General features: G+C 46.1%; 6 non-coding genes across 6 annotated transcripts; 4 read left to right on the top strand and 2 right to left on the bottom strand.

Annotated features, from left to right (window-relative positions):
• Window positions 1-1,266: 1,266 nt before the first annotated feature.
• On the bottom strand, window positions 1,267-1,338 carry trnaw-cca (transfer RNA tryptophan (anticodon CCA)). Its single transcript has one exon. It is a non-coding gene; the product is annotated as a tRNA-Trp (tRNA).
• A 2,985-nt stretch (window positions 1,339-4,323) lies between these two features.
• trnaw-cca (transfer RNA tryptophan (anticodon CCA)) lies at window positions 4,324-4,395 on the bottom strand. Its single transcript has one exon. It is a non-coding gene; the product is annotated as a tRNA-Trp (tRNA).
• Window positions 4,396-5,490: 1,095 nt separating this feature from the next.
• trnak-uuu (transfer RNA lysine (anticodon UUU)) lies at window positions 5,491-5,563 on the top strand. Its single transcript has one exon. It is a non-coding gene; the product is annotated as a tRNA-Lys (tRNA).
• Window positions 5,564-7,017: 1,454 nt separating this feature from the next.
• On the top strand, window positions 7,018-7,090 carry trnak-uuu (transfer RNA lysine (anticodon UUU)). Its single transcript has one exon. It is a non-coding gene; the product is annotated as a tRNA-Lys (tRNA).
• A 2,988-nt stretch (window positions 7,091-10,078) lies between these two features.
• trnak-uuu (transfer RNA lysine (anticodon UUU)) lies at window positions 10,079-10,151 on the top strand. The gene has a single exon. It is a non-coding gene; the product is annotated as a tRNA-Lys (tRNA).
• Window positions 10,152-11,601: 1,450 nt separating this feature from the next.
• Window positions 11,602-11,674, top strand: trnak-uuu (transfer RNA lysine (anticodon UUU)). The gene has a single exon. It is a non-coding gene; the product is annotated as a tRNA-Lys (tRNA).
• The last annotated feature ends 440 nt before the right edge of the window (window positions 11,675-12,114 follow it).

Raw genomic sequence — 12,114 nt, 5'->3', positions numbered from 1 at the left:
CCTGGACATTAAGGGAGATTTTCAAGATCAAATGGTAGATCTCACCCCAGTGCGTGAGAGTGAAGCGCGGACAACTTATACCTGAAGCGCAACTCAGGGACTCAACTGCCTATGCGATAGAACCATGGTTCAGCCTTCTTCTGGGTAACTTCACACATTTACCATTTGTACGAGGCCTTTGTGTCATTATACGTGTCAGACGATGGGCAATCAGTGGCAAAGGTGGCGTAAACCTGCTTTTTGCGAGGCATACAGAGCCAAGATTACACGTCAGTTTGTGGTGTGGAATTAACGTGTTTGTTAGAAATTTTGGTCTCCTTGTGCAGAAAAGCCAAGTTTAATTAAAAATGCTGATGCTATTCTACTTGTTCTCATACCATGACACGAAGGCATTCCTTGAACCAAGACAAGCCTTCAGAGTGCGCCTTACGAATAAGAGTTATGCTGGTAACGATTTCCAAGCGACATGCTGGTCAAAAGTGTGCTAGTTGTAAACAAAAATACGAACAAGGTCGTTAAACAGAAAGCACTGGGGTTAAGTTGATCTCAACTTAGAAACTGGCCAACATAACAGATAGGACCAAAGTTCAACATTCTCTTGGTTAACGTCACCATTTTACAGGTTTCACAAGAACCTTGTCTCTTTGTATGTCTCAGACTGCAGGCAGTCAGTGGGTAAAGAAGTATGAAGGACAGACCCGTGGTTGAACCCTGTTGGTTTGTATCCTTGAATAGTGGTGCTGAGCTGTGTTAATAGTTTGTAGAAAGCCATGAGAACCAGATGGGATGGGCCCTTTCCAAGCCAAGGGCTGAGCACCATTTATGTCTGTGAGAACCGTTGAACTAGAGCGTCCACAGGCCTGACCTACAAGCTCCAGGGTAAAGTGCGCTCTCGCTCCTCGAGCCCAGATAGCTCAGTCGGTAGAGCGTCAGACTTTTAATCTGAGGGTCCAGGGTTCAAGTGCCTGTTTGGGTGTTGTAGTACCCTCCAGATCCTCTGAGAGGTCCAGTGAAACCATCTAAGGTGCCTCTTTCCAGCATGTTTTGTTCAGCAAGCAAAATGGGCAAACTAAGGGTAAACATTCAGCAGGTTGTCAAGTTACTAATGGTTACTAGGTGAGAGTGTTGCTACCTAAGCTTTGTTACCTTTTAGCATGAAGTTGACAAAGACATGGGTGGTCATCATAGAGATTGGAGTCCATATAACAGCATCCTTATTAGACTGCGCAGAAAATCATGGGTCTGTGTGAAAAAGAGCACATTGAATGACCCCGACGTGATTTGAACACGCAACCTTCTGATCTGGAGTCAGACGCACTTCCGTTGCGCCACGAGGTCCCAGCTTGAAGCCTATAGCGCATCGTGGTGCAAGGCATACTTGTTCATCGGCGTGGCGATCAAGACGCATTGGAACTCGGAGACAGGTGGTGGGCTGTGACTGTTGCGACTAGTGTCTGACATCTGGGCAAGAGCTCTTTCAGAGGACAGGGCACAAGCCCTTTAAAGGGATAACCTGCCAGGTTTCCCTTCCCTGAACATTAAGGGAGATTTTCAAGATCAAATGGTAGATCTCACCCCAGTGCGTGAGAGTGAAGCGTGGACAACTTATACCTGAAGCGCAACTCAGGGACTCAAGTGTCTATGCGATAGAACCATGGTTCAGCCTTCTTCTGGGTAACTTCACACATTTACCATTTGTACGAGGCCTTTGTGTCATTATACGTGTCAGACGATGGGCAATCAGTGGCAAAGGTGGCGTAAACCTGCTTTTTGCGAGGCATACAGAGCCAAGATTACACGTCAGTTTGTGGTGTGGAATTAACGTGTTTGTTAGAAATTTTGGTCTCCTTGTGCAGAAAAGCCAAGTTTAATTAAAAATGCTGATGCTATTCTACTTGTTCTCATACCATGACACGAAGGCATTCCTTTAACCAAGACAAGCCTTCAGAGTGCGCCTTACGAATAAGAGTTATGCTGGTAACGATTTCCAAGCGACATGCTGGTCAAAAGTGTGCTAGTTGTAAACAAAAATACGAACAAGGTCGTTAAACAGAAAGCACTGGGGTTAAGTTGATCTCAACTTAGAAACTGGCCAACATAACAGATAGGACCAAAGTTCAACATTCTCTTGGTTAACGTCACCATTTTACAGGTTTCACAAGAACCTTGTCTCTTTGTATGTCTCAGACTGCAGGCAGTCAGTGGGTAAAGAAGTATGAAGGACAGAGCCGTGGTTGAACCCTGTTGGTTTGTATCCTTGAATAGTGGTGCTGAGCTGTGTTAATAGTTTGTAGAAAGCCATGAGAACCAGATGGGATGGGCCCTTTCCAAGCCAAGGGCTGAGCACCATTTATGTCTGTGAGAACCGTTGAACTAGAGCATCCACAGGCCTGACCTACAAGCTCCAGGGTAAAGTGCGCTCTCGCTCCTCGAGCCCAGATAGCTCAGTCGGTAGAGCGTCAGACTTTTAATCTGAGGGTCCAGGGTTCAAGTGCCTGTTTGGGTGTTGTAGTACCCTCCAGATCCTCTGAGAGGTCCAGTGAAACCATCTAAGGTGCCTCTTTCCAGCATGTTTTGTTCAGCAAGCAAAATGGGCAAACTAAGGGTAAACATTCAGCAGGTTGTCAAGTTACTAATGGTTACTAGGTGAGAGTGTTGCTACCTAAGCTTTGTTACCTTTTAGCATGAAGTTGACAAAGACATGGGTGGTCATCATAGAGATTGGAGTCCATATAACAGCATCCTTATTAGACTGCACAGAAAATAAATCATGGGTCTGTGTGAAAAAGAGCACATTGAATGACCCCGACATGATTTGAACCTTCTGATCTGGAGTCAGACGCACTTCCGTTGCGCCATGAGGTCCCAGCTCGAAGCCTATAGCGCATCATGGTGCAAGGCATACTTGTTCATCGGCGTGGCGATCAAGACGCATTGGAACTCGGAGACAGGTGGTGGGCTGTGACTGTTGCGACTAGTGTCTGACATCTGGGCAAGAGCTCTTTCAGAGGACAAGGCACGAGCCCTTTAAAGGCATAACCTGCCTGGTTTCCCTTCCCTGGACATTAAGGGAGATTTTCAAGATCAAATGGTAGATCTCACCCCAGTGCGTGAGAGTGAAGCGCGGACAACTTATACCTGAAGCGCAACTCAGGGACTCAACTGCCTATGCGATAGAACCATGGTTCAGCCTTCTTCTGGGTAACTTCACACATTTACCATTTGTACGAGGCCTTTGTGTCATTATACGTGTCAGACGATGGGCAATCAGTGGCAAAGGTGGCGTAAACCTGCTTTTTGCGAGGCATACAGAGCCAAGATTACACGTCAGTTTGTGGTGTGGAATTAACGTGTTTGTTAGAAATTTTGGTCTCCTTGTGCAGAAAAGCCAAGTTTAATTAAAAATGCTGATGCTATTCTACTTGTTCTCATACCATGACACGAAGGCATTCCTTGAACCAAGACAAGCCTTCAGAGTGCGCCTTACGAATAAGAGTTATGCTGGTAACGATTTCCAAGCGACATGCTGGTCAAAAGTGTGCTAGTTGTAAACAAAAATACGAACAAGGTCGTTAAACAGAAAGCACTGGGGTTAAGTTGATCTCAACTTAGAAACTGGCCAACATAACAGATAGGACCAAAGTTCAACATTCTCTTGGTTAACGTCACCATTTTACAGGTTTCACAAGAACCTTGTCTCTTTGTATGTCTCAGACTGCAGGCAGTCAGTGGGTAAAGAAGTATGAAGGACAGACCCGTGGTTGAACCCTGTTGGTTTGTATCCTTGAATAGTGGTGCTGAGCTGTGTTAATAGTTTGTAGAAAGCCATGAGAACCAGATGGGATGGGCCCTTTCCAAGCCAAGGGCTGAGCACCATTTATGTCTGTGAGAACCGTTGAACTAGAGCGTCCACAGGCCTGACCTACAAGCTCCAGGGTAAAGTGCGCTCTCGCTCCTCGAGCCCAGATAGCTCAGTCGGTAGAGCATCAGACTTTTAATCTGAGGGTCCAGGGTTCAAGTGCCTGTTTGGGTGTTGTAGTACCCTCCAGATCCTCTGAGAGGTCCAGTGAAACCATCTAAGGTGCCTCTTTCCAGCATGTTTTGTTCAGCAAGCAAAATGGGCAAACTAAGGGTAAACATTCAGCAGGTTGTCAAGTTACTAATGGTTACTAGGTGAGAGTGTTGCTACCTAAGCTTTGTTACCTTTTAGCATGAAGTTGACAAAGACATGGGTGGTCATCATAGAGATTGGAGTCCATATAACAGCATCCTTATTAGACTGCGCAGAAAATCATGGGTCTGTGTGAAAAAGAGCACATTGAATGACCCCGACGTGATTTGAACACGCAACCTTCTGATCTGGAGTCAGACGCGCTTCCGTTGCGCCACGAGGTCCCAGCTTGAAGCCTATAGCGCATCGTGGTGCAAGGCATACTTGTTCATCGGCGTGGCGATCAAGACGCATTGGAACTCGGAGACAGGTGGTGGGCTGTGACTGTTGCGACTAGTGTCTGACATCTGGGCAAGAGCTCTTTCAGAGGACAGGGCACAAGCCCTTTAAAGGGATAACCTGCCAGGTTTCCCTTCCCTGAACATTAAGGGAGATTTTCAAGATCAAATGGTAGATCTCACCCCAGTGCGTGAGAGTGAAGCGTGGACAACTTATACCTGAAGCGCAACTCAGGGACTCAAGTGTCTATGCGATAGAACCATGGTTCAGCCTTCTTCTGGGTAACTTCACACATTTACCATTTGTACGAGGCCTTTGTGTCATTATACGTGTCAGACGATGGGCAATCAGTGGCAAAGGTGGCGTAAACCTGCTTTTTGCGAGGCATACAGAGCCAAGATTACACGTCAGTTTGTGGTGTGGAATTAACGTGTTTGTTAGAAATTTTGGTCTCCTTGTGCAGAAAAGCCAAGTTTAATTAAAAATGCTGATGCTATTCTACTTGTTCTCATACCATGACACGAAGGCATTCCTTGAACCAAGACAAGCCTTCAGAGTGCGCCTTACGAATAAGAGTTATGCTGGTAACGATTTCCAAGCGACATGCTGGTCAAAAGTGTGCTAGTTGTAAACAAAAATACGAACAAGGTCGTTAAACAGAAAGCACTGGGGTTAAGTTGATCTCAACTTAGAAACTGGCCAACATAACAGATAGGACCAAAGTTCAACATTCTCTTGGTTAACGTCACCATTTTACAGGTTTCACAAGAACCTTGTCTCTTTGTATGTCTCAGACTGCAGGCAGTCAGTGGGTAAAGAAGTATGAAGGACAGAGCTGTGGTTGAACCCTGTTGGTTTGTATCCTTGAATAGTGGTGCTGAGCTGTGTTAATAGTTTGTAGAAAGCCATGAGAACCAGATGGGATGGGCCCTTTCCAAGCCAAGGGCTGAGCACCATTTATGTCTGTGAGAACCGTTGAACTAGAGCGTCCACAGGCCTGACCTACAAGCTCCAGGGTAAAGTGCGCTCACACTCATCGAGCCCAGATAGCTCAGTCGGTAGAGCGTCAGACTTTTAATCTGAGGGTCCAGGGTTCAAGTCCCTGTTTGGGTGTTGTAGTACACTCCATATCTTCTGAGAGGTCCAGTGAAACCATCTAAGGTGCCTCTTTCCAGCATGTTTTGTTCAGCAAGCAAAATGGGCAAACTAAGGGTAAACATTCAGCAGGTTGTCAAGTTACTAATGGTTACTAGGTGAGAGTGTTGCTACCTAAGCTTTGTTACCTTTTAGCATGAAGTTGACAAAGACTTGGGTGGTCATCATAGAGATTGGAGTCCATATAACAGCATCCTTATTAGACTGCACAGAAAATAAATCATGGGTCTGTGTGAAAAAGAGCACATTGAATGACCCCGACGTGATTTGAACCTTCTGATCTGGAGTCAGACGCAGTACCGTTGCGCCACGAGGTCCCAGCTCGAAGCCTATAGCGCATCGTGGTGCAAGGCATACTTGTTCATCGGCGTGGCGATCAAGACGCATTGGAACTCGGAGACAGGTGGTGGGCTGTGACTGTTGCGACTAGTGTCTGACATCTGGGCAAGAGCTCTTTCAGAGGACAGGGCACGAGCCCTTTAAAGGGATAACCTGCCAGGTTTCCCTTCCCTGAACATTAAGGGAGATTTTCAAGATCAAATGGTAGATCTCACCCCGGTGCTTGAGAGTGAAGCGTGGACAACTTATACCTGAAGCGCAACTCAGGGACTCAAGTGTCTATGCGATAGAACCATGGTTCAGCCTTCTTCTGGGTAACTTCACACATTTACCATTTGTACGAGGCCTTTGTGTCATTATACGTGTCAGACGATGGGCAATCAGTGGCAAAGGTGGCGTAAACCTGCTTTTTGCGAGGCATACAGAGCCAAGATTACACGTCAGTTTGTGGTGTGGAATTAACGTGTTTGTTAGAAATTTTGGTCTCCTTGTGCAGAAAAGCCAAGTTTAATTAAAAATGCTGATGCTATTCTACTTGTTCTCATACCATGACACGAAGGCATTCCTTGAACCAAGACAAGCCTTCAGAGTGCGCCTTACGAATAAGAGTTATGCTGGTAACGATTTCCAAGCGACATGCTGGTCAAAAGTGTGCTAGTTGTAAACAAAAATACGAACAAGGTCGTTAAACAGAAAGCACTGGGGTTAAGTTGATCTCAACTTAGAAACTGGCCAACATAACAGATAGGACCAAAGTTCAACATTCTCTTGGTTAACGTCACCATTTTACAGGTTTCACAAGAACCTTGTCTCTTTGTATGTCTCAGACTGCAGGCAGTCAGTGGGTAAAGAAGTATGAAGGACAGAGCTGTGGTTGAACCCTGTTGGTTTGTATCCTTGAATAGTGGTGCTGAGCTGTGTTAATAGTTTGTAGAAAGCCATGAGAACCAGATGGGATGGGCCCTTTCCAAGCCAAGGGCTGAGCACCATTTATGTCTGTGAGAACCGTTGAACTAGAGCGTCCACAGGCCTGACCTACAAGCTCCAGGGTAAAGTGCGCTCTCACTCATCGAGCCCAGATAGCTCAGTCGGTAGAGCGTCAGACTTTTAATCTGAGGGTCCAGGGTTCAAGTCCCTGTTTGGGTGTTGTAGTACACTCCATATCTTCTGAGAGGTCCAGTGAAACCATCTAAGGTGCCTCTTTCCAGCATGTTTTGTTCAGCAAGCAAAATGGGCAAACTAAGGGTAAACATTCAGCAGGTTGTCAAGTTACTAATGGTTACTAGGTGAGAGTGTTGCTACCTAAGCTTTGTTACCTTTTAGCATGAAGTTGACAAAGACATGGGTGGTCATCATAGAGATTGGAGTCCATATAACAGCATCCTTATTAGACTGCGCAGAAAATCATGGGTCTGTGTGAAAAAGAGCACATTGAATGACCCCGACGTGATTTGAACCTTCTGATCTGGAGTCAGACGCAGTACCGTTGCGCCACGAGGTCCCAGCTCGAAGCCTATAGCGCATCGTGGTGCAAGGCATACTTGTTCATCGGCGTGGCGATCAAGACGCATTGGAACTCGGAGACAGGTGGTGGGCTGTGACTGTTGCGACTAGTGTCTGACATCTGGGCAAGAGCTCTTTCAGAGGACAGGGCACGAGCCCTTTAAAGGGATAACCTGCCAGGTTTCCCTTCCCTGAACATTAAGGGAGATTTTCAAGATCAAATGGTAGATCTCACCCCAGTGCTTGAGAGTGAAGCGTGGACAACTTATACCTGAAGCGCAACTCAGGGACTCAAGTGTCTATGCGATAGAACCATGGTTCAGCCTTCTTCTGGGTAACTTCACACATTTACCATTTGTACGAGGCCTTTGTGTCATTATACGTGTCAGACGATGGGCAATCAGTGGCAAAGGTGGCGTAAACCTGCTTTTTGCGAGGCATACAGAGCCAAGATTACACGTCAGTTTGTGGTGTGGAATTAACGTGTTTGTTAGAAATTTTGGTCTCCTTGTGCAGAAAAGCCAAGTTTAATTAAAAATGCTGATGCTATTCTACTTGTTCTCATACCATGACACGAAGGCATTCCTTGAACCAAGACAAGCCTTCAGAGTGCGCCTTACGAATAAGAGTTATGCTGGTAACGATTTCCAAGCGACATGCTGGTCAAAAGTGTGCTAGTTGTAAACAAAAATACGAACAAGGTCGTTAAACAGAAAGCACTGGGGTTAAGTTGATCTCAACTTAGAAACTGGCCAACATAACAGATAGGACCAAAGTTCAACATTCTCTTGGTTAACGTCACCATTTTACAGGTTTCACAAGAACCTTGTCTCTTTGTATGTCTCAGACTGCAGGCAGTCAGTGGGTAAAGAAGTATGAAGGAAAGAGCTGTGGTTGAACCCTGTTGGTTTGTATCCTTGAATAGTGGTGCTGAGCTGTGTTAACAGTTTGTAGAAAGCCATGAGAACCAGATGGGATGGGCCCTTTCCAAGCCAAGGGCTGAGCACCATTTATGTCTGTGAGAACCGTTGAACTAGAGCGTCCACAGGCCTGACCTACAAGCTCGAGGGTAAAGTGCGCTCTCTCTCTCCTCGAGCCCAGATAGCTCAGTCGGTAGAGCATCAGACTTTTAATCTGAGGGTCCAGGGTTCAAGTGCCTGTTTGGGTGTTGTAGTACCCTCCAGATCCTCTGAGAGGTCCAGTGAAACCATCTAAGGTGCCTCTTTCCAGCATGTTTTGTTCAGCAAGCAAAATGGGCAAACTAAGGGTAAACATTCAGCAGGTTGTCAAGTTACTAATGGTTACTAGGTGAGAGTGTTGCTACCTAAGCTTTGTTACCTTTTAGCATGAAGTTGACAAAGACATGGGTGGTCATCATAGAGATTGGAGTCCATATAACAGCATCCTTATTAGACTGCACAGAAAATAAATCATGGGTCTGTGTGAAAAAGAGCACATTGAATGACCCCGACGTGATTTGAACACGCAACCTTCTGACCTGGAGTCAGACGCAGTACCGTTGCGCCACGAGGTCCCAGCTCGAAGCCTATAGCGCATCGTGGTGCAAGGCATACTTGTTCATCGGCGTGGCGATCAAGACGCATTGGAACTCGGAGACAGGTGGTGGGCTGTGACTGTTGCGACTAGTGTCTGACATCTGGGCAAGAGCTCTTTCAGAGGACAGGGCACGAGCCCTTTAAAGGGATAACCTGCCAGGTTTCCCTTCCCTGAACATTAAGGGAGATTTTCAAGATCAAATGGTAGATCTCACCCCAGTGCTTGAGAGTGAAGCGTGGACAACTTATACCTGAAGCGCAACTCAGGGACTCAAGTGTCTATGCGATAGAACCATGGTTCAGCCTTCTTCTGGGTAACTTCACACATTTACCATTTGTACGAGGCCTTTGTGTCATTATACGTGTCAGACGATGGGCAATCAGTGGCAAAGGTGGCGTAAACCTGCTTTTTGCGAGGCATACAGAGCCAAGATTACACGTCAGTTTGTGGTGTGGAATTAACGTGTTTGTTAGAAATTTTGGTCTCCTTGTGCAGAAAAGCCAAGTTTAATTAAAAATGCTGATGCTATTCTACTTGTTCTCATACCATGACACGAAGGCATTCCTTGAACCAAGACAAGCCTTCAGAGTGCGCCTTACGAATAAGAGTTATGCTGGTAACGATTTCCAAGCGACATGCTGGTCAAAAGTGTGCTAGTTGTAAACAAAAATACGAACAAGGTCGTTAAACAGAAAGCACTGGGGTTAAGTTGATCTCAACTTAGAAACTGGCCAACATAACAGATAGGACCAAAGTTCAACATTCTCTTGGTTAACGTCACCATTTTACAGGTTTCACAAGAACCTTGTCTCTTTGTATGTCTCAGACTGCAGGCAGTCAGTGGGTAAAGAAGTATGAAGGAAAGAGCCGTGGTTGAACCCTGTTGGTTTGTATCCTTGAATAGTGGTGCTGAGCTGTGTTAACAGTTTGTAGAAAGCCATGAGAACCAGATGGGATGGGCCCTTTCCAAGCCAAGGGCTGAGCACCATTTATGTCTGTGAGAACCGTTGAACTAGAGCGTCCACAGGCCTGACCTACAAGCTCCAGGGTAAAGTGCGCTCTCTCTCTCCTCGAGCCCAGATAGCTCAGTCGGTAGAGCATCAGACTTTTAATCTGAGGGTCCAGGGTTCAAGTCCCTGTTTGGGTGTTGTAGTACCCTCCAGATCCTCTGAGAGGTCCAGTGAAACCATCTAAGGTGCCTCTTTCCAGCATGTTTTGTTCAGCAAGCAAAATGGGCAAACTAAGGGTAAACATTCAGCAGGTTGTCAAGTTACTAATGGTTACTAGGTGAGAGTGTTGCTACCTAAGCTTTGTTACCTTTTAGCATGAAGTTGACAAAGACATGGGTGGTCATCATAGAGATTGGAGTCCATATAACAGCATCCTTATTAGACTGCGCAGAAAATCATGGGTCTGTGTGAAAAAGAGCACATTGAATGACCCCGACATGATTTGAACCTTCTGATCTGGAGTCAGACGCACTTCCGTTGCGCCACGAGGTCCCAGCTCGAAGCCTATAGCGCATCGTGGTGCAAGGCATACTTGTTCATCTTTGTGGCGCTCAAGACGCATTGGAACTCGGAGACAGGTGGTGGGCTGTGACTGTTGCGACTAGTGTCTGACATCTGGGCAAGAGCTCTTTCAGAGGACAAGGCACGAGCCCTTTAAAGGGATAACCTGCCTGGTTTCCCTTCCCTGGACATTAAGGGAGATTTTCAAGATCAAATGGTAGATCTCACCCCAGTGCGTGAGAGTGAAGCGCGGACAACTTATACCTGAAGCGCAACTCAGGGACTCAACTGCCTATGCGATAGAACCATGGTTCAGCCTTCTTCTGGGTAACTTCACACATTTACCATTTGTACGAGGCCTTTGTGTCATTATACGTGTCAGACGATGGGCAATCAGTGGCAAAGGTGGCGTAAACCTGCTTTTTGCGAGGCATACAGAGCCAAGATTACACGTCAGTTTGTGGTGTGGAATTAACGTGTTTGTTAGAAATTTTGGTCTCCTTGTGCAGAAAAGCCAAGTTTAATTAAAAATGCTGATGCTATTCTACTTGTTCTCATACCATGACACGAAGGCATTCCTTGAACCAAGACAAGCCTTCAGAGTGCGCCTTACGAATAAGAGTTATGCTGGTAACGATTTCCAAGCGACATGCTGGTCAAAAGTGTGCTAGTTGTAAACAAAAATACGAACAAGGTCGTTAAACAGAAAGCACTGGGGTTAAGTTGATCTCAACTTAGAAACTGGCCAACATAACAGATAGGACCAAAGTTCAACATTCTCTTGGTTAACGTCACCATTTTACAGGTTTCACAAGAACCTTGTCTCTTTGTATGTCTCAGACTGCAGGCAGTCAGTGGGTAAAGAAGTATGAAGGACAGAGCCGTGGTTGAACCCTGTTGGTTTGTATCCTTGAATAGTGGTGCTGAGCTGTGTTAATAGTTTGTAGAAAGCCATGAGAACCAGATGGGATGGGCCCTTTCCAAGCCAAGGGCTGAGCACCATTTATGTCTGTGAGAACCGTTGAACTAGAGCGTCCACAGGCCTGACCTACAAGCTCCAGGGTAAAGTGCGCTCTCACTCATCGAGCCCAGATAGCTCAGTCGGTAGAGCGTCAGACTTTTAATCTGAGGGTCCAGGGTTCAAGTCCCTGTTTGGGTGTTGTAGTACCCTCCAGATCCTCTGAGAGGTCCAGTGAAACCATCTAAGGTGCCTCTTTCCAGCATGTTTTGTTCAGCAAGCAAAATGGGCAAACTAAGGGTAAACATTCAGCAGATTGTCAAGTTACTAATGGTTACCAGGTGAGAGTGTTGCTACCTAAGCTTTGTTACCTTTTAGCATGAAGTTGACAAAGACATGGGTGGTCATCATAGAGATTGGAGTCCATATAACAGCATCCTTATTAGACTGCGCAGAAAATCATGGGTCTGTGTGAAAAAGAGCACATTGAATGACCCCGACATGATTTGAACCTTCTGATCTGGAGTCAGACGCACTTCCGTTGCGCCACGAGGTCCCAGCTCGAAGCCTATAGCGCATCGTGGTGCAAGGCATACTTGTTCATCGGCGTGGCGATCAAGACGCATTGGAACTCGGAGACA

Source organism: Ictalurus punctatus, unplaced genomic scaffold (genome assembly GCF_001660625.3).
Source record: "Ictalurus punctatus breed USDA103 unplaced genomic scaffold, Coco_2.0 Super-Scaffold_100056, whole genome shotgun sequence".
In the NCBI taxonomy this organism is placed as follows: Eukaryota; Metazoa; Chordata; class Actinopteri; order Siluriformes; family Ictaluridae; genus Ictalurus; species Ictalurus punctatus.
This window is presented reverse-complemented; position numbering and strand designations above follow the sequence as displayed.